This window comes from Mixophyes fleayi, chromosome 4 (genome assembly GCF_038048845.1).
Source record: "Mixophyes fleayi isolate aMixFle1 chromosome 4, aMixFle1.hap1, whole genome shotgun sequence".
Taxonomy (NCBI): domain Eukaryota; kingdom Metazoa; phylum Chordata; class Amphibia; order Anura; family Limnodynastidae; genus Mixophyes; species Mixophyes fleayi.
In genome coordinates this window covers 312,526,212-312,539,894 of record NC_134405.1, presented here as the reverse complement: position 1 = coordinate 312,539,894, position 13,683 = coordinate 312,526,212, and the positions used below count along the sequence as shown (strand labels likewise).

The 13,683-nt window shown below is 41.1% G+C and overlaps 1 protein-coding gene across 1 annotated transcript in view; it reads left to right on the top strand.

Moving 5' to 3' along the window:
- Positions 1–8,192: 8,192 nt before the first annotated feature.
- The window catches only part of NDST1 (N-deacetylase and N-sulfotransferase 1), a 49,338-nt gene continuing 43,847 nt past the window's right edge, over positions 8,193–13,683 (top strand). The window contains exon 1 of the mRNA XM_075210063.1: positions 8,193–8,345. The gene's annotated coding sequence lies outside the window, so the exon portion shown is untranslated. The remainder of the gene's footprint in view (positions 8,346–13,683) is intronic.

Here is a 13,683-nt window from a genome sequence, read left to right as displayed (position 1 = left end):
TATAGCGCCACTAATTCCGCAGCGCTGTACAAGGAACACACTCACATCAGTCCCTGCCCCATTGGGGCTTACAGTCTAAATTCCTAATATATACACATAGACTAAGGTCAATTTGATAGCAGCCAATTAACCTACTATTACGTTTTTGGAGTGTGGGAGAAAACCAGTGCACCCACAGGAAACCCACGCAAACACGGGGGGGACATACAAATTCACACAGATAAGGCAATGGTCGGGAACTTAACTCATGACCCCAGTGCTGTAAGACAGAGGTGCTAACCACTAAGCCACTGTGCTACCCCATCAAACTGTTTGGTGACTGGTAGACTTAGTGCTTAACAAAACTAGGAGCATCCCTCCTAGTGCCCTCATTCCGCCCAACTTCTCCCATCGGCTAGTGAGGACTTCTGCACTTCTGCAAATACCCCATCTTGCTCTGTAAACCTATGCCCATTGGTGGATGTCTTGGTGCACGACACCCTCTAAAGAGGGTCTTATCCAGTACATCAGTTGTTTTGCACTTTTAAATGAGGCCCAGTGTTCACGCTAGGCTTTTATGACTAATGATTGATATTTTAATACAGAGCAATTTATGCTTTCATGAGAAGTGGAAACTTTTTTACACTCTGGCCATATACACTAATTGCAAATGCAACTGGTATTGGCCCCAACCGCCTCCAATCCTGATGAACATCTGATTGCAATCTGTTGGGTGTGGATTGGGACAGCTGGAAAATCTGGACAGTTGATAACCACATGTGTACTCATCATTGAATGTGCTGGGCCCAGTATAATCCTGCCAAACACCAAATGGAAAAATCTCTACAATTTCCAAGTACCCACAACTAAGTCGATCAAGATCCATCTACTCAATGCTCAGGATGTGAGGCCAAATATCATCATCATCATCACCATTTATTTATATAGCGCCACTGATTCTGCAGCGCTGTACAGAGAACTCACTCACATCGGTCCCTGCCCCCTTGGAGCTTACAGTCTAAATTCCCTAACATACACACACAGACAGAGAGAGAGAGAGAGAGACTAGGGTAAAAAAAAAATGTCCAGGTACTCTAGTTTCCTCCCACACTCCAAAAACATACTAGTAGGTTAATTGGCATCAAAATTGACCCTAGTCTCTATCTGTGTGTGTGTGTGTTAGAGAATTTAGACTGTAAGCTCCAATAGGGCAGGGACTGCTGTGAATGAGTTCTCTGTACAGCGCTGCAGAATTAGTGGCACTATATAAATTGATGACGATTGGGATCAATCATCCTAAAGGCCTGCAGGATTTTCACGGCGACTTTCCTCGTGTTGCGTTCTGTATGAAATGCAGCGTATAAAAATTCTGCAAAAAAACCCCCACTCATCTGAACAAGTCCTTAGAGATAAAGAGGTAATTTTTAAGGGTGTGCACCGGGCACTTTTAGTGTTTTGGGTTCTGATTAGCTTGAGGTTTTGGGTTCTGATTTGTTTTGTCAAAACACCTGACGAAAGGTTTCGGTTCTGATTTAGGGTTTTGGGTTCTGATTTATTTTTAAAAAAGCATAAAAATCAATTTTTTTTGTTTTTTTCCACTCCTACGCTATTATTAACCTCAATAACATTCAATAACAATCATTTCCACTAATTTCCAGTCTATTCTGAACACCTCACACCTCACAATATTGTTTTTAGTCCAAAACGTTGCACCGAGGTAGCTTTCTGGACTGTGTAGTGGAGTGGGCCCGGTACCCAATTTGGCACCGGGGCCACAATACCTCCGCCTTCAAATGGTCTCAATTCCACTGCACAGCCTCCTGCTCCTACATCCTCTGCAGCATATACAGGGTGTAGTTCGAGCGCATCACTACCTCTTGTTTTCGACGACCATGGTACAGAGCATTCATCATTGAGATCCCATCAAGTATATCAAAGACAGACAGCGTCGAAGTGTTATTTGTTGACTTTGGGAACAAAAAAACTGTCCCTGTTGCAAATCTTCGTGCAATGAAAAGTGACTTTTTTATTTAAAGGCTCAAGCTTTCAAGTGTAGTGTTTATAACATCATTACACCAACAGGTAAAAATCCTTTTAATTGGGATAATGGAGGCACAAAGGAAATTGCCCATATGTAATGCCCGCACAATGTTACTGGCGTTGTCTGACACCACAAATCCCCAGGAGAGTCTAAGTGGGGTAAGCCACTCCGAGATTATTTCCCTCAGTTTTTCTAAGAGGTTGTCAGCGTTGTGCCTCTTACTAAAACCTGTTATACACAACGTTGCCTGCCTTGGCACGAGCAGCCGTTGTGGAGATGCTGCTAATGATGCAGCTGCTGCTGTTGCTGCGGAAGGCAATGCATCTACCCAGTGGGCTGTCACAGTCATATAATCCTTAGTTTGCCCTGAACCACTTGTCCACATGTCCGTGGTTAAGTGAACAGTGGGTACAACCGCATTTTTCAGAGCACTGAGGACACTTGTTCTTACTTCTCTGTACATCTTTGGTATCGCCTGCCTAGTGAAGTGGAATCTCGACGGGATTTGGTACGGGGGACACAATACCTCCATCAACCATCTAAATCCCACTCCACTGATGGCGGACACCGGACGCACGTCTAACACCAACATTGCTGTTATTGACGCAGTTATCCGCTTTGCCATAGGATAACTAGTGTCGTACTTGGTGCTCATGGCAAATGACTGTTGGACGGTCAATTGTTTGGTGAAAGACGTAGTGGTCTTACGACTTCCCGTCTGGGAAGATGACCGACTACCAGCAGCAACAGCAGCAGTGGCAGTAGTAGGCGTACCGCTGCAGGATTCCTCGGATGATTCCCGTATTGAAGAGGACTCAGTCTGGCTGGTGACATGGCCTGCAGGACTAAATCTGATGGAGATCGTGGAGGAACTTGACGAGGAGGGTGTTGGTGGAATGTATCCAAAAGGACCAAGGGATTTAGGTGTCCCTGGACTGCTGACGGTCCTAGCCACAGGTCCTGAACTAAACACTGAATTATGAAGGTTCTTCAGGTGACGTATAAGTGAGGATGTCCCTAGGTGGCCAAGATCCTTACCCCTGCTTATTTGAGCTTTACATAAGCTATATATGGCCATATATTTGTTGTCCGGATTCGGATAAAAATAACTCCAGACAGAAGAGGTGGATTTTTTGGTCTTCTGACCAGGCATGACGATGGGCTTTTTCATCCCATGGACAACAACTGTTCCCCCCCCTGGTGGCTCATTTATGATAACCACATCAGCATCCTCCTCGTCAAGTTCCTCATCAGCGCCAGCTACATCAATATCCTCCTCCCGGTGTACAACATTCACACCTTCATTAGCCAAATCTGTAACTGGATTGTGGGTGATCCTTCCAGCATATGCAGAGGGCGTGCTGGAAATGGTTGAAGGAGCCACCTCTTCCCGTACAGTGATGGGAAGGTCAGGCTTCGCAACCCCAAAAACCCTTGGACTCGCTGGACTTGGACTAGTTGTTGATGACAGCTTAAGTCTCTTAAATTTGTTAGAGGGGGGGGAGGAGAAGTGCTTAGATCCATGGGTGAAGCTGAACCACTAGTCATGAACACGGGCCAGGGCCTAAGCCATTCCTTGCCACTCCGTCTCGTAAATGGCATATTGGCAAGTTTACGTTTCTCCTCAGATGATTTTAATTTTCTTTTTTTGCTAATTTTTGGGAACTTTGGGTTTTTGGCTTTTACATGCCCTCTACTAGGAGATTGGGAATCGGCCTTGGCAGACAACGTTGATGGCATTTTATCATCTATGTCATGACTAGTGGCAGCAGCTTCAGCATTAGGAGGAAGTAGGTCTTGCTCTTTCCCTACTTTATCCTCCAAATTTTTGTACTCCATTATATGCAGCACTAATGAGTGTACCCCTAAACCACACACACTTTGGAAATGCTTAAAAATTGAACGTATTAAATGTAATATAGATTGCAGTACCTATTCTCAGGAACTGCTTAAAGAATGAACGTAGTAAATGTAATATAGATTGCAGTACCTATTATCTGGTACTGCTTAAAAATTGAACGTAGTAAATGTAATATAGATTGCAGTACCTATTCTCTGGAACTGCTTAAACAATGAACGTAGTAAATGTAATATAGATTGCAGTACCTATTATCTGGAACTGCTTAAAAATTTAATGTATTAAATGTAATATAGATTGCAGTACCTATTCTCTGGAACTGCTTAAACAATGAACGTAGTAAATGTAATATAGATTACAGTACCTATTCTTTAGAACTGCTTAAATATTTTTTTTTTTTATTAATTTTGTATAATTTTTCAAATAACATTTTTTAAGTAATTTTTAAGAGATTTTAATAATTATAAAATTTGCATGGACTTAGCACAACAAAGCACAGGACTAAAGCACCACTGGACTCAGCAGGACAGACACTGGCCAAAGCACCACTGGACTCAGCAGGACAGAGCACAGGACAAAAGCACCACTGGACTCTGCAGGACAGAGCACAGGACAAAAGCACCACTGGACTCAGCAAGGACAGAGCACTGATCACGCAGGAGCACCACTACCCTACACACCCTCCCTCTTCCCTGATGTCAGGCGAAATGAAGATGGCGGCCGCAAGGTGAGTATTTATGACATCCGAGCATCGCGAGATCCGACGCGAGACTTGGATGTCATAGCCTCGTTTCGGATTCCTTTGGTGGCCGGAAGTACCCGAACAGTGCTTGGATCCCGTCGGATCCGCGCTGTTCAGGTGGGCTCGGATTAGCAGAATCCGAGCCCGCTCATCCTTAGTAATTTTACTAAAACTTCTAAAGTGGAGATGTTGCCCCAAAACAACCAATCAGATCCTATCATTTTGCAGACTGTATTAGACAAATGGTAGCTAGAATCTGATTGGTTGAAATGGGCAACACCTCCAGTTTTTCTTTTAAAAAGGTTTGACACTAAGAATTGCTGAAGAAAACTATAGCAATAACCTAATTTCTTTGTATGAACTGTGTTGATAACACAATACAGTAGTATTATTCAGAATTGTACCTGTAGTATCAGTGATTCACCAGAAAACACCTGAGTGTCCAAGTAAACAAATGATAGAGATAAACAATGAGAAGCTGGGTAAAGCTGGGTACACACTACATGGTTTTCGTCCAATAATCGGCTGAATCAGCCGACATACGACCGCTCGTTCAAAAGTCGGGTCAGTGTGTGCAGTGACACGATGGTCGAAAGTCTGCCCAAATGGACGACTGTCGCCTCATTTGGTTGGTCGTACCGTTTAATATTTTCGTTCCAATCTCGTTTCCGCTGTGTAGTGTGTATAAACTTCCGACCGATCCACAACAGTCAGTACGAAATTACAGTCATTGCTCACGATAACATGGCTGTAAAAAGTCGCTAATGGGACGTCCGCTCTTCCCTTTATCGTCCTAACAAAGGCTAGTGTGTATGCAGTCCATGGACCGAGCGATCGGACCATCGATCACATGTAAAATCGATCGGCATAAAAAGTTGGTGGAAAATTCTGTAGTGTGTACCTAGCTTTAGATACGGCATCTCGGATTGTCAGTTTAGTCTCAGTGTGCACTTGCTAATAATATATATAGTGTTTTATTCCTACTTTAGCAAAGGGACACTGCTCATACTTTTCTCCTGGAAAATATCATTAATGTCCGTATAGACAGCATAAGCAACATGTCATTAAAATCAATATATCACTAGCTTACCCAATTTTCCTTGCGGTTTTCTCTCACTATTTTGCATTTGGAGAGAGAACTTGTCTGAACAAGTTGGCCCTGTTAATCGATAAATCTGTACAAGGTACTTTGCTCATTTCAAAAATATTCACTAAATGGCCTCTTTCATTTTCTTTGTATGTTATTTTTTTTCTAACACTGTAAACTGTTATTTTGAGTTAACTTTCATAGGGTAAAATATCCTTTGAAACTGCTTGTAAACACAGTTTAAGAGACTCTGAAGTCCATATAAGACATCTACAAATAGCCCAAGGCTCCAAACAAAAAAGAACAACAAAAAAAACAGGTTTACTTTGTATTAATTTATTTTGTTAAAACAACTCGCAAATATAGTCCTTGATTACCAAATATTAGAGAAGAATGGACTCTTCAAAGCGTTGCCAAACAACATTCGCCTCATTCCATATTTGGCTGACGAATTTTGCACGTATGCATGCAAACGCAGTTTCGCCCTAAGTGTTCCGCACAGAATTCCCCTTATGATTTTTGTGCCATGCGGAATTCCCCGATTATTTCTGATCTCCCCAGTCGTCTGCCTTATCATACTACAGACACACCATAAAATGGGCAACACACAGGGCCTGATTCATTAAGGATCTTAACTTAAGAAACGTCTTATTTCAATCTCCTGGACAAAACCATGTTACAATGTAAGTTAAATACTGACTGTTTTTTCATGTTGCACACAAATATCAACTTTAAATTTCAGTGTACAAATAAGCTATCAAGTATTTGTGTGCTACATGAAAAAACTGACAGTATGTAACTTATGTGCAAAACAGAATACTAATTTGCACCCCTTGCATTGTAACATGGTTTTGTCCAGGAGACTTAAATAAGAAACTTCTTAATTTAAGATCCTTAATGAATCAGGCCCAATGTGTGGAATGTCACTACACGCAACGGCGAAACTAAATTTTGTAGCAAACTTGTTCATCTCTATCAAATATCAGTACCCTTCTGTCTCTACACTGCTAACTAACTAACGTGAACAAGAAGCACTGGTCCTGCTAATTACATTTTACTCAAATACAGTATAGAAGATGTTGGTAATTTCTAAAGTAGACATAAATTTAATCGTGCATCACAAATACATTTTATGTCATAATAATTGCTAAACCTTTGCTCCTTAAATACTAACTTTGAATTCTCTCCTTCCACTTCTTTGCCGGAACCTGTCAGCGAGCTACCTGTAAGTGACTTCCAAATAAATGATGCACAGTACTTCTCAAGAAAATACCTGTATGCTTGCACAATAGGTGCCTGTTGTTTCATTACACATCAATGAAAATTTGTAAGAACTGTACGGAATACAAAACCAGTAAGCATTAGGTTAAAAAAAAATAACTTTTACCTGTTAGTGTCCTTTTAATTAAAAACACAATTCCATACAAACATCACAATGAGTTATAGCCTTGTAAAGCGTTCAGTGGAGTTTGAACACCAAAGACACCCTTTGTCTCGTAGCCTGATGAGGATCATAAACTGTGTACCAGCTCACAGCCACAAAAACACTAATGGATAATGTGTAAAACTGTCAAATCTCACAGGTATATTTATATCTTCAGCCTGTGGAGAACTAAATACACTAGATAGATAGATAGATAGATAGATAGATAGATAGATAGACAACATCATCATCATTATTTAGTTATATTGCACCAGCACTTTACAATTTGGAACAAACTCTATAATAAAACCATACTGCGTAATACAGACAGACCGAGAGGTAGGAGGGCCTTGCCCGCAAGCTTACAATCCATGGGCAATTGCAAGTAAATACATAGAAATGCTGCATATATAACATTTTTAGTATGTGAACCATTGTCGCACTGATAAAAATCTATATATGTACTTTTTAATACACACATTATGCTATATATGTGTATGTGTGTGTATATATATATATATATATATATATATATATATATACACACACACACACAGATGCAGACACAGATACACACGCATACACACATATACATATATATATATATATATATATATATATATATATATTTCTTAAATGGGTCTTTTACTATATGTAGTTGCGTTGATGGAAAGCGACCCATGTCTAGTCTATAGAACAGGCAGCAGACATAACTGTATGGATAGAAAGCCTAGCAAGTATATTTTATAGTTTATATTTCATGCGGAGAGATGCACCGAGATAAGGGCCAGGAAGAACAGGCACAGACGACCAGGTAATGAGATACTTTCTAGCTATAAATAGATGCACACTAGGTGACAGGTACAACAAGAGCTGCAGTGACACATGCTAGACCACAGTGCCCACCACCTTTAACCCCCTCCCTGCCAGCAGTCTGTGTCTGTGCCCACCCCAGCAGCACCCCATGGGTTAATGTGAATCAGCCTTTGTGAAGGGTTTGCTAACCTTCCCCCCTCCTCTCAGTCTCTCCTCCTCCCCCCTTCCACTCCCTCCCTCTCTCTCTCCTTGTTGCAGGCGCCGGATTCCCCCTCTCGCAGCCTGAGAAACCTTTTCCCTGCACAGGGACCGGTCAGGGGAAGGGAGAGGGAGCACGGGCCAGGCCGGGGGTACGGGCCCAGGACGGTCAGTGCACCCCAGCAGCCATGAACACAACAGGTAAGCAGGGACTGTCCTCCTCTAATGCTCACAGAGCAGGCAGGCAATGCATATCTGTGTAGCCTGGGTGCATGTACACAGTGTGTGCCTATATATAGTATTGCACACATAGCCTATGTCACAGCAGTGTTGCAGATCACGACAGATCCAGGGACACACATGCACATATCACTGCACAGATGCATGTGACTCTGATCATGTCTGTCGGGACACATGTCAGCATATGTGGAGAGGGTAGGGGGGTCCACGTGTGTCAGCAGTTGTGTGTCTGTGTCATGATATGATTGGGCAGGTGGGAATGGGGAAGGGGGGCTGTTTAGGCCACATCCTGGGGATAAAGTTATAGCTGCAGGCTACATAGATGAGCTGTGAGAGGGATGCCCCTGGAGCACTGCCTGGGAGCTGGAGGAGACGGCATGAAGGCCTTGGGATTCAGAGGATAATTTATGGGGCAATTAAGGGGAGGGCAGTGCTGTCAGCTTCTGGCTTGGAAACTTAGGGCAAGAATCTTTAGTTGTCTCAGCTGTTCGCATTATGAATCATGTTTGGCATTGTTTTTTTTTGCAGTGCAAAAATGCCCAGGCCACATACTGTAAGTGTTTAAAGTGATCTCTTTTCATGCCCTATAGCAATGCACAGCAATGGTAATTAATAGAACATGCCTGATGAAGGCATCAAAGTAGCCTCAAAAGCTAACAATGAGAGCTACTTAGTTAGGTAATAGAGTATCACTTTAATTCATTTTTTTCCTGCCTTAACCTGTAGAGTAAGTCTGGAATTTATGATGATACATTATTACAACACTGTAGACATATAGTACTAGGGTATATTATGCACCATGTCTATATTGTCTGTTGTGTTGGAATAATCTATGGCTATCAATTTCATGATGAATGAATAAAATTGAATGTGCAGTCACAATATATGGTAATGTGATTTAAAATCCCTGCAGTATTTGCTGTAAGAAACACCATTCTAATGGGGAAACTTTATGTGGGGAATTCAATTCAACGCAAAGTTCTGTCATAGCATTGTGGGATGTTTTACTTGCCGTAATGCCAGCAGGCGCACATCACTGCAAATGGGCAATGTATTAATGCCCTAAGAACCCACAAGGCTCTGGTGGGACTTCTAGTTGAATTGAATGCCACCTAAGAATCTTGAATAAGTAGATGTTAAAATGTATTAATGATACACAGGTCATCGTATCGGGGGTGTATTTGTGCAGCATCTGAACGCAAGTATTGGCTGCCAAAATAACTTGACAGTGAATATTGTAACTTGACAGTAAGCGAGGATGATAATCCATCTTTTGGTTCTAAATGTTTCTTGTCTGTTGTTTTCAAATTGTTAGAAAAAATACAAATATTTACTGTTTTGGGGTAAAGTTTGTTAGTAGCTATCTGTATCTAAAACTATACCTGTTTTAGTTCTGTAATTTTAATGTTGATGGCTCTTGGATGTATAAGCAGTTTAAGGGTGCAAGCGTAACTACAACGCAGGGAGAGATCACATAAGTGCTAAATGCTTGGTACTCTTCTCTTGCGAACAGTGACATTTTTGGTTTGGACTTTGAATTTCTTCTGGGAAAGTTTGTGACGCGTTAAACAAAATGATGTGGAATTTAGGAGCTACCTACACAAATGTATTTTTTTTTTTTGCCAATTGTTTGAGTTGAGCGACCACGTGTGCCAGTGAATGCTTTCTGACATGCTCAAAACTCCCATTGGCAGATAACTGATGTTGGCCCCGTGCGAATTGTCATCCGTCCAGCGCTCTGACTCTCTGACCGGGTTGGAAAGGCGTCCAGGCCTAGATGGGACCTTTGTTAGTTTTATAAAACTAATAATATCGGTTATCAGGGTTAGTGAGGTTGGGAACCAAAAACTACAATCAAGTGGTGCCAATTATAGACTGAGAAAACTTGTCACGCGTTTTACTCTTAAAAAAAACCCAGAAGCCTTGTATTGCCGCTGAGAAAATGGCTCACCATCAAATCTAGCCCGGCCATTGCGTGAATTGCCAAATTCGGGGAGAATCTGTACATTATATTTGTTTAGTGGAAAATATTTCATTGTGCTTTAATCAGGCGGAAATCTTTAGAAAGTTGCTTGTATTAATTTGTTTTTCCTTCTGAAAGGCAACCAGATTGCTAGTGTAAAAAGTGTTTTTTTGTTTTTTTTTGCATTTGATGAACCACAGCTAGACTAAGTGTTAATGGAGAACCATAAGAAAGGGTATTTTATGTTCTTGATGGCATCATCATCATCATTAATTTCTTTTTATAGCGCCACTAATTCCGCAGCGCTGTACAGAGAACTCGCTCACATCAGTCCCTGCCCCATTGGGGCTTACAGTCTAAATTCCCTAACACACAGACTAGGGTCAATTTGTTAGCAGCCAATTAAATTGCCAGTATGTTTTTGGAATGTGGGAGGAAACCGGAGCACCCGGAGGAAACACGGGGAGAACATACAAACTCCACACAGATAAGGCCATGGTCGGGAATTGAACTCATGACCCCAGTGCTGTGAGGCAGAAGTGCTAACCACTTAGCCGCCATGCTGCCCAAACATAATGGCATTATCCGTATTAAAATTAATATGCTCCCAAATTACAGTGTAAGGGGGTCATGACATTGACCTGTTAGCAAGGTGTTTATGTTTTTTGTTTGTTTGTTTTTGGTTAGACATTCAAAGAGTTTTGTTTTGGAAAATAATCCCTATCCATTTGGTCAATAGATTTACTGGAAAGGGAACACTCATATGGGGCGTTCCTGCTGCTGCAACAGTTATCTGAACAGAATTATAGTTTAAACTGACCACATGTGCAAGGCTGGGTACACACTACAGGTTTTTCAGACAATTATCGGGCCAATCGCCCGATAAATGACTGTTTGGCCTGATATCACATTAGTGTGTACACTGCAACGATGAACGATTATCATTCCAAAGCTCATATCGTTTCATTTGATTTTTAAACCGAACTAAAATTTTCGTTTGATGATGGAACAATATCATTCCAATACTGCAGTGTGTATGCACCCATGACCAGCAGTGTCCATAGATGTCTATGGAGTGTACAGAGTCACGATCTTTGTTATGACACATGAAGAGCACAGATCAGAAGGTAAATGGTGTAAAACGTAATTAGTGTGTACACGTGAATCAGCATGCTGATCGTGACTTTCAGTCGTAGGTAAAATCATTACTAATATTGCATCAGGAGACATTTTCAGGGCACATATTAGTAGGCTATTTTCTATATTGTGTACCAATCCTAAGTGATGAAATAGGATTGGTACACACTATAAGGTGAGATTTTATCCATTCAGATCATATCTGGCTTCAATGCAGCCAGATGATCACACACGCAGGTTGATAGCGGTTATCTTTTGAACGCGGTTTTCGCCCTGCCTGATAATGATCATATTATTTTTAGTAGGATAATGATCTGACATTGTAATCGTTAGTGATTAGCATTGTGTATGGCCCAATAAGTGGGCTTGGTCTTTCTTTCTGCTACCAAAAAATATATATATATATATCTATAATATAAATGCTTAGTGGCTTGTGTTAGTCTGTCTCTGTGTGTGTGTGTGTGTGTGTGTGTGTGTGTGTGTGTGTGTGTGTGTGTGTGTGTGTGTGTGTGTGTGTGTGTGTGTGTAAAAAATAAAACCAAGCTGCAGCGCCACCTGCTGGGCGGAGTTATACACTGACCTACTAAATTCTTAGTGTGTGTGGGAAAAAAAATCAGAAAGGGCTGAAATTTGGTATACTAAGATGTTTTTAATTTGTTAATTTAATTTGTTAATTGTTAAAAGTGTTTATAAAGATTTTAAAAAAATATATATATATTTCTTGAAGGAGAAGTGACAGTTGGGAGTGGTTGCCGGGGGTGACAGTGGGGAGTGGTTGGTGGTTGCCGGGGGTGACAGTGGGGAGTGGTTGGTGGTTGCCGGGGGTGACAGAGCAAGAGGAGTGTGATACTCAGGACCGCTGAGAGAGATCCCTGTGTCTGGATAGACATCTGGATAGATGTGGCGATGAAAATGAAGGATGAGGTGATGGAGAAGAATGATGAGGTGGTGACATGTGGACAAAACCACGTTAAAAAAGGGCGCTTACGTCAGGAAGTAACGCTCTACCCCTGAGGAGGCCTGGGCTAGGCCCAAATGCATGACAAGAACCTTTTTAACACCTTAAGTAGCTTGATTTGACTAGAATGCATGAGAATCATGCACGGGTTAACTTGTGTATTTATGTGTATATATATATATTTTTATATATATATATATATATGTATGTATGTATATGAAAAAAATATCCTATTACTTATGATGACTTAGCTACTGTTTTTTGGAAGCTATAGAAATGAGCAATATGACAACTAATTATGTAAATAAATACAAATATGTATATAAGTGATTTATGCCCACATGTTTTTTAATGAAGTGAAGGTGAAAATATACTGGAGTAAATTTTCACCACTGTCTTGCTGACACTTCCCCATTCAATTTGTGGGTTTGACTTTTTAGATCGCATGCTTTTGAATCAGATTTCCATGAGCCTGATACAAACTTCTCCCGAGACTCACGTGCAGTGTTCATCATTGTACGGTGGCGCCGAATATTTGCTCTGTTTGAATAAAAGATGATTTGCATTTGCATCTTGGTCCTATGGTACAATGTGCGATGACAGCCCCACCAAGCACAGACCTTAGTGTTTAGCAGTGCACTGTATGAAATCTAATGCTTCTGCATCCCGGAGGCAATTATGGCATTTAAATCCTTTTACTGCAAAGCATTACTGGTCCAGCAGTGACGTGACTAACAATTTCTCCAGCTATGTGTGTCATTTGCAGAGGCTATTATCAAGAATAATAGAGATGCAGGCCAGTGTTTCTTTTGAGAGAGTGAGATATCAGTGTTATTGTCTGTGCAGATACCTCAGTCACCGGTTGGAAACACAAGGTGAGTTATTTAGGTAGAGCAATGCTTTTACTGGTCAGAACATAAGGGATGCTGCAGCAGACAATGGGACAGGTGAATTTTAAACATGGAATATGCTGGACAGTGTTTCCATGCATTCAGTTTATGTTTAGAATTTTCAGTATTTTGATAGAGTTTATCAAATCCTTTCCCTTACCTAGTCACCCAGAATTGGCTTGTTGTCCAGTATCCCTAGGACCCAAGAAATACTTAGACGGTGCTCTTAATTAAACGACCAACCTTTAGACTTAAAAAAAAAAAAAAAAAAAGAGTGGATATAACTGTAACTTGGTTATTACACTGTCACTCGTGCATGTGTTGTACAGAAAAAAATTAATTAGAATTTAA